The sequence below is a fragment of the Dipteris shenzhenensis genome, chromosome 4, assembly GCF_047967505.1.
Source record: "Dipteris shenzhenensis isolate YYH24624 ecotype China chromosome 4, Dip_SZ_1.0, whole genome shotgun sequence".
Classification (NCBI taxonomy): Eukaryota; Viridiplantae; Streptophyta; class Polypodiopsida; order Gleicheniales; family Dipteridaceae; genus Dipteris; species Dipteris shenzhenensis.
In genome coordinates, this window is record NC_141599.1 from 33,882,247 (window position 1) to 33,895,624 (window position 13,378).

Genomic DNA, 13,378 nt, shown 5'->3' on the forward strand with positions numbered 1-13,378 from the left:
CCTTTTGAATACATTGGTGCCTTTCAACAAATCGACCACATCATCCACTTTTGAAATCGGGTACTAGTTCTTTAGAGTCATTTGATTTAGAGCCCTATAGTCAATACACATTATGAAAGAGACGTCTTTCTTTGGCATTGCACCAATGGAGACCTCTTGGGTCGAACCAATTCTTTTCCAATAATTAAGAAATCTAATGCTCCACTTGCTCCAACTCTATGTGATTCTTCGGTTAGAAGCTTTACATGGAGGTATTCATCTAGGTTCCAGTTCAATACAATGATCCTCTAGTCCACTAGTGGGGACAACATGGGTGGAACCATCTGCAAAACAGTCACCATAGCTTTGAAGAAATTCCCGCTTTCTTTTTCTTCAATTGTTGTAGGCTGATTTCCATCCTTATGATATATATAATCATAACCCGCACCCTTTCTGAAGGCTCACTTCGCTTGGGTAGTGCTAATGACTTGAATGGGCAAAACGTCTTTGTCTCCTCGATTAAGGATCTTCTCCCCTTTAATAATGGTACATTGATGTGTATGAGGGTCAACATCATACATAATTCATAATGCTAAGACTTCCCTAAAATCATGTCCACTTCAAGTAAAGGAGCCACTAGAAAATCTCTTACATCTTTATACTTCTAAATCCTGTGTCCTTCAGCATTGTCCAAGCTTCGAAGGCCATCTCTGCAACCTATATGTGGGCCATCTTTACAACTTGAATATGGGCCCCAATCATCAACTTCAACATTATCCAATAATAGTACAAAGTCTTAGCACACTTAGATTGTTTTGCCAGAGTCTCCTTAAGGAGATGCTTTTGTTGATATGGAGTAGATCACTTGAAGTAGATTCTCTGGGCTCTCATACCATGCCATAGATACTATGGCAACACACACCTCAATACCCAACAAGGGAATAGGTTTCCCATTGATCTCACTAGCTCTACTTAGAGTTATGCACACAAGTAGATAGAATAGACATATGTAAATTTGAGGAATTGCTAAGCAAAATAGAAGCAAACTCTCTCCATTGCAATACTCCACAAATCATTGACATGGACTATATTTGATCATCTTGCAACGTTTTTATTTCAAGAGCAACTAATCTAACTATCGTATAATAGAGTGGCACCTATAGTAACATCACTAACACCCATTTCAATTAGACATAGCTTGTTAAAATTATTGTTCATATAGGGCACCATGGATGAAGCACCTTGAGAAACATTGTCCCATGAGAGGTCTAGACATCCACTTTCTTATTGAAAGCAAGGAGTCAAATATAGATACAAGGCTACATAGGTGTTAATTGGGCTAGAAATACATGACACACTCATCATGCTAGAACAAAGCATATTGAGGTGCATTGTCATGTTGAAGAAAAAAGGTTGTATAAAATATATTGAGCTCATTTATGACACCACCAAGGATCATGTTTTTTATGTTTTCATTAAGACATTCGGTACACGGAAGCTTCTTAGGTTCACAAGCTTACTTGCTATATAGAAGATGGAGTAGAGCTTGAGGAGGAGTGTTCAAATTTCAAGATCAACAGTTGTTCCCATTGTGATGCCTAGGTGACTACTCTAGATACGAATACCACCAATGATTGAGAAAATTGTGTTCAATGGCTCATAGAGTCCTTTGTTAATAATTGTCTCAATCATGTGAGAATATCCATCCACCCACCAGAGTCACCATGGGGAGGGGATAAGTTGGCCCATATGTAGATTCCTAAACCCTCCAACCTTAGAATGCCAATTCCCTACCCGTTGCCTTGTGAGATATTGAGTCCTCGTGAAGCGTGAGACATATAGTCTTCAGGGCTCCTCCTTTTGCATTTTCATGTAAGCATGAAACTTTGGCAACCACCCCACTTTCTCAAAATCATTTCTAGCCTAACTATTATTTTCCCTCTAATGGGTTGATATTTCTTATGGTTTCATTACCTTAACTTTGATACTACAAGCTGGTCCCTCTCATGTTGTATCCTTCTACGATATTGCCATTCTAGTGGCTCAACAATGCCTAGGTCTAACTATCCATTTCTATATGCTTGGCTTGACACATGGTCTGAGCTTCTATCCTAACCATAAGTCTAGACTCACTCCTCTATCCCATTTAGTGGGCTCACAAATGGGAGGCCTATCTACCTAACTATATGACTCATAGTAGGAAACCGTATCATGCACTCCATTTGCTTACAGATCTTGTTGTAGTTTCTAGGGAAGCTGACCTAGGAAGCGTCCGACTTTCTTTCTATTTGTACAAACGAGGTACAAACTAACATGTTATTATAGTTAGCTAGTTGGTTTTTGCTTCTAAGAATATAGTATTATTTTGGTATCATAGAGTGGACTGGCTACCTTAGACATGCATTAAATTTAGAATGCACCTAAAGGAGCAACGTTTTATGAAGAGGCCATGTTTCAATGGTCATTCCATAGGATGAAGATATGTGACAAGGATATTCCCTCACATGCAAAACCTCCATTCAAGACCTAGAAGGCTTCGTATGTGCAATAATGAGTCAACGCCACTAGTTGCAAACCTTGTTAAGCTTCAGACTATACAGTATCACTTTTAGTTTGGTAGTTGAGTGGAATCAAACCAACACATAGGTTGCCTTTTTGCCAATGAAGGCCAAATTCTAGGAAACTCAGGGCCACTTGCCATCCTTATTATATGTTCAATTCCATCTTCCCCTCAGATTGGAAAATTCACAAAACTAACATTGGGAAATCCTATCGGTCTCACCATGATGTAATGACCCTACACACGTGACTCTTTTCCTATCCACCTCTTTGCCACCACAAAACTCCAAATTTCCTACACCACTTGTGCCACCCACTCCCACGCATTGCAAACCCATCCTCATTAGGTGGAGTTGGATTATCCTCTTTCAAGGCATCCTCAATATTTTGAACACTCCCCATCTCCCTCCAAAATAAGATATGTAAATATCAAGATATAAAATGATAGCCATTGACACCTATTTGTATTGGTTCACCATGTCCTCTATTTGTATTGGTTCACCATGTCCTCTATTTCCCATATCGCAAGAAGGGACATAAAGAAAATTTTCAAGGCATGTATAGAACCAACATCTAGGTATAATGCCCGAGCAATGCCCCTACACAATTGATGCAATGAAAATATTGAATAAATTAATGTTGCAACGAGGGAGCTTATAAAGCATGGTGGATCAACAAGTTCAAAGAAGGGAAACGGGTAAGAGTACAATATAATCAACAATATCGATTAGACCCATTGAAACTTCATATCAATCCTCATTTGAGCACAACATTGTTGAGAAGATTCTTCATATGGTTCAAAATGGTATAGACTATGACAACTATACAATGAGGTAGATCAAATAGTGGTCGAATCGTTTGGAATTGATGGGATATAATGGTGATGCCCGCAAGACACCCCTAAAAGACATTAAAAGACATGAAAATAGAGTAAATTTCACCATTCAAAGATCATGAGAGTTTTAAGGCATTTTATGAAACTTTTCCCATAGATGAACATAGGGACAACTCTTGGGGATCCTCACTTCCAATCTACTAACCCCTCAACCCCTATCTTGTCAGTTAATTTTACTATAGGTGTGCACGAAAATCACCTATGCAAACCATTTTTGCCTTTAAAAATAGGTTGATGGAAAGGAAAATCTCCTTAAAGAATGTCCTTACAAAATATGGATCAAACCCCATCTATTAAAAAATAGGCATGCATTGATTATTGGAAGCAAATTGATTGCGAGATGTAGGGGAAAAGGATGCCATGTGAATGAACCTAGTATATCTAACTTGACAACATATTATTCTCTTACAAGAGAATTGCTATAAATATTCCAAAAATGTCACCCAATAAGGTATCAGCTGATTTATCTGTGGTTAACTAAACACATGGCAATATATTTAAATATTTGAGGCTGCACTGTATGCATTCAACTATAAATCCTCCTTAAATAATAGTTAGTAAGTAGGCTCACCAAAAAAGGAGCTGAAGTAGCCCAAAAAGAATGAGTGTTGAAGCCTCTCATTGCTAAAGAACAACAAAGTTGAGTAGGCCAAAACAAAACATAATCAAGAAGAAAGGAGAAGAATACAAATTTGATAGAATGCTCTAAAAAAAGCAAAGGCATCCTCCTTATGTGACCTTTGCTATTTCAAACAACATGATCACATAAAACAACTAGAGAACAAATTACGTACTTTTAGAGCTAGCTTCATGTTTGAACCAAAGAGGTTTAATCACTTCACCTTAACTAAAGAACATCGCAAATGATAATAGGGCATACAAAGAATCCAAGGTACACTATTAAAGACCATCCAGCTTATAAACCAATTCTATAATGGATATACAAATGTTTATGCTGTAAGAAAACAATACAACGTCTGTGCTCAATAGATAACAGGATCTCGTATGCAAGAGAGAAAAATAGATAGTATGGAGAATCAAAAATTTGATTACCATAAAACTGATACAATAGATGGCACTGCTCCTAGCCATGCACTCCTATGAAAGAAGCTTCAATGGCATGCTGGAAACAGTAGAGGATGGAGGCTGGATGCTAAGGAATCAGGGTTGCTGTAGCCAGTGATAAAATGGGCTTCACGAGCTCGCTCTTACATGGAACACAAGGTTCTTTGCAATCGCCATGCAACTTTGATTATCACATGATAACTGCATAGGCTTGTTTTGCACTGCACCCATGTCTCCTAAAATCCTCCTCAACCACACTGCCTCACAAGAAGCAAAGCATGTTGATTTGTACTCAGCCTCGGTAGAAGAAAGAGCAACTGTGGGTTGCTTCTTGCTGACCCATGATATAGCTCCAAATCCAAGTGAGAAACAGTAACCTGTCACTGATCTCTTGCTTTTGTCCACATCTCCTGCCCAATCCGAGTCATAGAATCTGGTCAAGATGTTGCCCTTGGTATAGGTGATGCCATAATCAAGTGTGCCTTTGATGTATTTCAGTACCTACATCCCTGTCCTCCAATGGTTCTCCCGAGGCTTATTGGAAAACTTGCTTAGTACACCAGTCGCAAAGTTGATGTCCCAGTCGCGTGTTGCACAAGTAAATCACGTTGCCCACAAGCCTTCTGTGCTTTGCTTCATCCACTAGTGGTGATGAATCCTCGTTTGAGAGCTTCACGTCAACCTCCATAGGGGTACCAATTGTCTTGCACTCAGCCATGCCAAATGCCTTTAGTATCTCCCCAGCATACTTCAACTGTGAGATGAAGATCTATTTTGGCTCTTGCTAAACTTCAATCCACAAACAGAAATGCATCAGTCCGAGGTCTGTCATTTCAAACTCTCTTCCTAGCAAATGCTTTGTCTGCGAGATCTTCTCTTCATGGTTCCCTATTATGACAAGGTCGTCCACATAAAGGACCACGATCATACACTTGCCTCCTTCTCTGAAGATATACAAATTTGCCGAAGCTATTATTGATGCTGTGACAAAACCCCGCAAAAGAATTGCTCAGGAAAATGCATCAGATGGGCTCCTCCTGAACCCGTTTTGTACAAAGTAGGCATCAATTCATTATTACCACGCTCATGGGGCTTGTTTCAGCCTGTAAAGTGCCTTCTTCAGTTTACAGACTTTACCTTCTGAACCGGGGATCTCAAAACCTGGTGGTTGTTCCATGTATACCTCCTCCTTGAGATCTCCATTCAGAAAGGTGGATTTTACATCCATCTGAAACACGGGCCAACTTCCCTGGGCAGCTAAAGCCACATTGCAAATTGTGGTTAGTCGAGCTGTGGGAGCAAAAGTATCCTGATAATCAAAACCATGTACCTGTGCGAATCCTTTTGCCATAAGCCGAGCCTTGTACTTATCCAACGTGCCGTCGGACTTGTACTTGGTCTTGTACACCCACTTGGTGCCGATTACCTTGCGTTTCAGTGGACGATCCACAAGGTCTTAAGTGTTGTTCTTCATTATGGAGCCATACTCCGACTGCATAGCCTCCATCCACCTATCATCACCCTGTGCCTCTTCAAGACACTTGGGTTCATCAGCACGGATCACCTCTATCGTCAAAGGGTAGACCAAGTGTTCCTGCACCCTTCTTTGCTCCTCTAATCTCTTGGACCGGTGGTGTTTCGATGGTTCCTCCTCAATGGCTGGAGGTTCTCTGCCGTCCAAAAGCTGCTTTACCCACTTCAAGAATGGTCGTGGCCATTGCTATTCTGTAGGCTCTTCTTCCTCTTCTTTATCTTGAATCCTCCCAAGCACCATTGGGGGAGTTCGGTCTACTGTTGGTGGTTGTACTGGATGGATATCCTAGTCCTGGTTGTCTAGGAAGGAAGCATCCTCCTAGTTCTGAGAAGACCACATCGCGACTTACTATTGCCTTCTTAGTAATAGGGTTATAGAGATGGTAACCCTTTGCCTCTTCACTGTAGCCCAAGAAAATACACTTCTGGCTCTTCGGTTCCCATTTGGTCCTGTTAGCATCAGGGACATGCACAAAACAGTCACATCCAAAAACTCTAAAATGTGCAGCTGAAGGTTTCTTACCAGAAAAGGCATGTAGTGGAGTCACCCCATTCACAGCCTGCGTGTAACTATGATTCAGAATGTAAACTGCCGTGTTACATGCTTCAGCCCAGAAAGTCTTTGGCAAATCTTTCCCTTTCATCATACTCCTACCCATTTCGCAGATGACGTGCATCTTGCGTTCTAATACTCCATTTTGCTATGATGTATGTGGCGGGGGTTTCTGCCTCTTGATCTCGTGACTTTTGCTGTAACTATTGAATTCACTTGATGTGAACTCTCCATCTCTGTCTAATCTCAACTTCTTTACCTTCCTCCCCGATTCTTTCTCGACCATTACATGCCATTCTTTGAACTTACTAAAAGCCTCATCTTTAGTCTTCAGGAAGTATACCCATATCCTTCTACTAAAGTCATCGATCAGTGTCATGAAGTAGTAGGAACCACCCAAAGCTTCTGTCTTTATCATCAGAAGAAGATGGGTTAAGTCTTTACCCTTACCTTTCTTTGATCCAGCGTAGAAAGCTGAATCTTCTCCAGTCCTCATCTTTTGATGCATCTCCTCCTCTAGAAGCATTGCACTGAAATCCTCATAGTTGAGGGGCGGATTTATGTTCTACGTATTCAGTGCCGTAACAAGACCGTCGTACTTTGGTGGGAGAATCCGTATGCACCTTCGTGCTAGATTCTCATTGGCGATGGTGATGCCAATCGCAGTCATCTGATCGCACAGATTCTACACCCTAGTGATGAACTTCTCTGCCGCTTTAGACTCAGACAGTTTCCCGTTCGCGAGTTGAGTCTCCAGATTCTGAATCTGCATCTGATTCGTGGTCTCGTACTGATTTTTTAAGATCGTCCATGCCTCCTCTGCTGTGGTGACATGTTGAATTAACGCCATGACGGAATCACTTACACTACAAACAATAGAACATAGTGCATCTGCATTTCTTCTTGTCCACACGAGAATCTCATCCGTAGTTAGTACTATCTGTTGTCCTGCATTGGCTAGATCCAGTCTCGCAACTGGCTTCACATCCACCCTAGTAGCAATATCCCAAAGCTCATATGCGCTTAGGATGGTCTTCATCTTAAACTTCTAGAGTGGATAGTTAGAGCCGTCCAACTTTTCGCTTTCGCCTAAAGGTGGGATTCGCAATCTTGCAGGCTGGGCCATCTCTCACAATCTGTTCGCAAACAGAAACACACTACCAAATCTTCTTGCTAGAGTCCAGGCTCTGATACCATGTAAAAAAACAATACAACGTCTGTGCTCAATAGATAACAGGATCTCGTACGCAAGAGAGAAAAACAGATAGTATGGAGAATCAAAAATTTGATTACTGTAAAACTGATACAATAGATGGCGTTGCCTCCCAGCCGTGCACTCCTGTGAAAGAAGCTTCGATGGCGTGTTGGAAAAAGTAGAGGACGGAGGCTGGATGCTAAGTATCAGGGTTGCTGTAGCCAGTGATAAAATGGGCTTCATGGGCTCGCTCTTGTATAGCCACACCAGTTGTAGTCGGTTAGACCCAATTGGGTGACTGACCCAGTCCACCCAAAACGGCCGACTGGGGGTTGGTCCCAAAACAGGCCATCGACCACATGATAGAACTGGTGTGCAAAATAGAGCAACTGGCCTACGGTTACCGTTCAGCCCAAAGCCATTCGGGATCATTTGAGGCTCCAAATGGGGGGCCCCGCAACCCGAGAGTGGGCTGCCCTAGGAAATGCTCCATCTACCCTCAGTGCGGTCAGTCATGGGATGCCTTCCCGCACTTGCATGTAGCCTAGTTGGCTGTGGGGGTTAAAGGTCACTGTGCCTTTACCCTAGTTATGTACAATACTCAAATACATATATAAATGAATGAAAAAGAAGATTAGGGTGGTTCTGCACCCACCAATACTTGTGTGGCTCTCTGTTTCTCTCTCTCCCTCTTCCGTTCTTGCTTCCATTGAGAGCACTCTCAACTGGTATCAGAGCCCGGGTGATCTAGCTGAGCGTGCGTGAATGCTTGAAGCTCAGTAGCTCTGTGGGAGGAAGGAGAAGCTCTATGGAAAGCTTTGTGGGTGACTTTACTTGCATCCGAGTGTGTAGAGACCTTGGAGGAACCTTTGGAAAAGTCACTTTGGTTTTGCAAAGTGGTTTTGAGAGCCTGTTTAGTGTTATCAAAGAAAAAGTCGTTTTTTGAGCTTTTCCCTGTTCTGTTCGATGACAGAGACTCTGTATTGACTTGTAGAGGCAACTATTGCTTGCTTTTGGTGTCCACTTCACTTCAGGAGCTTGGAAACACCTTCATTCTTGAATCTGGGATCATTTCATTGGATTTCTTACTCACTGTGTCAGTTTTTGCATTTTTCTGCCCAGGTGTTGGAACTCAAGTTTGGAGCAACTATTTGCAGATCTGTCAGTTCTTGTGGACTCAGAAGGTCCTAAAACTTCTATGTTGCTCATCATTCACACTCTGGTGGACTTTACAAACAGCTCTGTTTCCAAAAACGTTTTTTAGTCCGTGTGTTGGACCCAGTGATTGAGACAACGGTTTTCAAAACCGTCTGTCCCATTGCGTTCCGGATGCCCAAAAACCCCTACCTATCAGTTCTTATGTGATTCGGTGGAGGATTTTCAGAGTTATAGATCTCTGTGTATTCGATTTCGTCTCTTTATCATGCATTTTTCATTCTAAGGTTTTGAAACCTTAGATTTATGCCACATGGCAGTGGATAAGTGTTGACTCCCATTTCTCACTCATCGGTTGGGATTTTGGAGTTCCGGCAGAAGAGAGATATTTGCCGATTATGCAATGGCGCCCATGTTTTGAGGCATCTCAAGTTCTATTTTCAGTAGCGGTCATTACTGTGGGACTATGATTTCTTGAGCATACCTTATGCAGATCACTCTGGTTGCAGTTTGAGTAGTGTGCGCTCATTCGTGGTGTGCATTGGGTTGCAATGGATGATTTATAGGCCATTTGGATGGATTGTGGTCCTTATTGGATGCGCTGATAGGCCCAAATTGCCTTGTGGGATGCTATTTTTATGTATGCTTTGCACATGGATGCTATTTTTTGCTGAGGGATAGCTTTGACACATTGCAGGTGATGCACTGATAGTGCTATGCTCTCTTGGATGAGATATTAATAATGCATATGCTAGTGGATGGTGTTTATGCTTGAGTCATTTGGCACTTTTTGGCATTTTGGATTACCATTGCGGTTGGCATTTTCTTTTGGGCCAGATTTGCTCATATGGATGCATAGTATATGCACATGAGTCAGATGCTTTGAGACATGAGTTTTCTTGATATTTCACTCTATTGTGGCATACACATTTGGGTGCACCTGGTATTTGGTGTGATTCTCTCTTGTAGGCACTAACATTTGGGATTTTTGCTTCATCTGCATCATGGCATCCTCTTCCATGTCTGAAAAGGAGGTTTTTAACATTAAAAAGCTTGATGGGACAAACTTTTCTTTGTGGAAAGAACAAATAAGGGATGTGCTTATTTAAAAGAAGCAGATTAAACCCTTGGCAAGGATTAAAGCTAAGCCTATAAATATGTCTGAGGATGATTGGAATGAGTTGGATGCATTATCAAAATCTATTATTAGACTTCATCTTGCAGAGTCAGTTTATTTCATAGTAGTAAATGAGCAGACTACGAAAGATTTGTGGAAGAAACTGTATGCCACTTATGAAAAGGAAACTGCCTCTAATAAAGTTTACCTCATGAAGAGGTTGTTTGAGCTACAAATGAAGGAAGGGATCTCCATTGCTTCTCACTTGAATGAATTCAATATTATTTTCAGCCAGCTTCAGGCTCAAAAGATGAATTTTGATGCGGAGACTAAGGCAATATTTCTCTTATGTTCATTGCCATCCTCATGGGATACCTTCCGTACAGCTGTCAGTAACTCTGCACCTGGTGGAGTACTGAAACTTGATGATGTTGTGGGTAGCTTGTTGGCCGAGGAGATTAGACAGAAGTCTATGGATGGCAACAAGCAAGATGCAGCCTTAAATGTGCAAAGGGGCAGATCACAGTTCAGGGGGAAGTCCTAAGAAAGAGGGAAGTCTCGTAGCAAATCCAGGGCATGGAACATTGAGTGTTACCACTGTGGCAAGAAGCAAAGGGGCAGATCACAGTTCAGGGGGAAGTCCTAAGAAAGAGGGAAGTCTCGTAGCAAATCCAGGGCATGGAACATTGAGTGTTACCACTGTGGCAAGAAGGGCCATATGAAAAAGGATTGCTACAAGCTAAAAAGAGAGCAAAAGGATAAGAAAAAGAATGCAAATTGGGGTGCAAATCAAAAGGAAGAGAGTCCAAGGGAGGACAAAGGAAAAGTGAAGATTGAGGAGATTAATGCAGTCACACATGATAGTGACAATGACGTTCTCTTCATGTCTAGTTTATCTGCCAAGTTGCTTACCACTTCAAATGATGCATATTCCCAAGATTGGATTTTGGATTCTGGTGCTTCGTTCCATGTTACTTCCCATAGGGAATGGTTCTCCACTTATGATAGTGGAAAGACAGGTTGTCTGCATCTTGGAAATGACTATGCATGTGACATAGTGGGAGTAGGTGACATAAAGTTTTCTTTTGCAAATGGGTCTGCATTTATTTTGAAACATGTGCCTAAGTTGACCAAGAGTCTTATTTCAGTGGGTCAACTAGATGATGCTGGTTTTCACACCACTTTTGGCTTTCAGAGTTGGAAAATTCAGAAGGGCTCTATGCTTTTGGCCAGGGGTGCCAAGTGTGGGACTTTGTATCCCTTACATGTGTCAAGGGTATTTGATCATGTTGTTGCAATAACTGAGCAGCCAAGCACTTCTTTGTGGCATTGCAGGTTGGGCCATATGAGCCAGAATGGAATGAAACTCTTATGCCGTTTGGGTTATGTACCGCATTTGAGTTTCTCTTATTTTGAATTTTGTGAGCACTGTCTCTATGGGAAGCAGACTAAATCAGCCCATAAAAGAAGGGGAAAGAAAGAGTTTGATTGACAGACCTCCCTTTGAGGCAACTGCTCCTCAAACCCCTCCATCTCACCTACAATAGCCATTGATACTTTTTGGTTTTGGTTTTCCATGGCCTCTATTCCAAGTATCATAAGAAGGGACAAAATCAAATTTAGAAGGCGTATCTAGATGTAAAAAATAGTTTTTAAGATGAGATTCTGATAAATACAATTTCGATAAATTGTACATGAGAGATAACAAGTACAATTTCGATACAAAATAAAACTCTTTACATAAGAAACCCTTCCTAATCATCTAAACCAAATATGTTTGAAACTCATTTGAAAGATTATAAATGCAAGTTTTAAATATCAAACTCATCATTAGAATTGTGCTTTTAAGAGGTTGGGGATCTTATAATCTCAATTAAACTTGTTCTTGAGTCTCTCACCTTGCCTTGTCCAAACCTTTTGATGCTCATCATGCAACTCATCCATGGCAAAAACGTGTGGTAAAGTGAAGGTAGAATCAAACATTGTCCTGCTCTTCGGAGTTAGAGATGGAGCAATAGCATTTGCTCTTCTTTCAATACACACACTCTAGTTGTGCCTATGCTTGCAATTGAAACAAGGTCTTCAATTCAATTGCTTGTGATAGAAAAGGAAAGAAAAAGCATCATGTACATTGTGCACGTAAGAATTTTGGTAGCATCCCTTACAATAGTGAGCAACTTTTCTAAACACCCAAGAAAGAAGATAGGGTGTACTGCCCCTCTACATCATATTAGATTCCATGAACTTGAACTCAGGCAATTAACCCCTCAGTCCTTACGTAACCTAATTATGTTACTTATGTACGTAGTTGGCATTGAGTGGCATCCCAATAATGTATTGATCCTTTTCTGGTCAATAAAGGAACAATCCTTGGAAACTTGGGGCCTCTTGACATCCTTATTATATGTTTAGTTGGAGCTCCCCTTGGGATTGGCAAACATCTTACAACAATAAAAAAGGAAAATTCTTTCGCCCGACCCATGATATAATGACCATGCACACGTAACTCTATCCCTAGCCACCCCTTTGCCAGTCAAAGCTCCATATTTCCTACTGTAACACCACACTCGCCACCCACACCCACTTATTGGAAATGCATCCTCGTTAGGAGAAGTTGGAGTAAGGCTACTTCAAGGCATCCTCGATCTTCTAAACCTTCCCCATCTTCCTCCAAAAAAAGACATGTACAAATACCAAGCTTGACAGCCCTCCTTGTGAGGCAACTGCTCCTCAAAACCCTCCATCTCACCTACAATAGCCATTGATACTTTTTGGTTTTGGTTTTCCATGGCCTCTATTCCAGGTATCATAAGAAGGGACAAAATTAAATTTGAAAGGCGTATCTAGAGGTCAAAAATAGCTTTTAACATGAGACTCTAAGAAATACAATTTCGATAAGTTGTACGTGAGAGATAACAAGTACAATTTCGATACAAAATAAAACTCTTTACATAAGAAACCCTTCCCAATCATCTAAACCAAATATGTTTGAAACTCATTTGAAAGATTATAAATGACATTTTTACAAGTTTTAAATATCAAACTCATCATTAGAATTATGCTTTTAAGAGGTTGGGGATCTTATAATCTCAATTAAACTTGTCCTTGAGTCTCTCACCTTGCCTTGTCCAAACTTTTTGATGCTCATCATGCAACTCATCCATGCCAAAAACGTGTGGTAAAGTGAAGGTAGAATCAAACATTGTGCATCATCTTAAATTCAATTACCTGTGATAGAAAAGGAACGAAAAAGCATCATGTACATTGTGCATGTAAGAATTTTCCTAACATCCCTTACAACAGTGAGCAACTTTTCTAAACACCCAA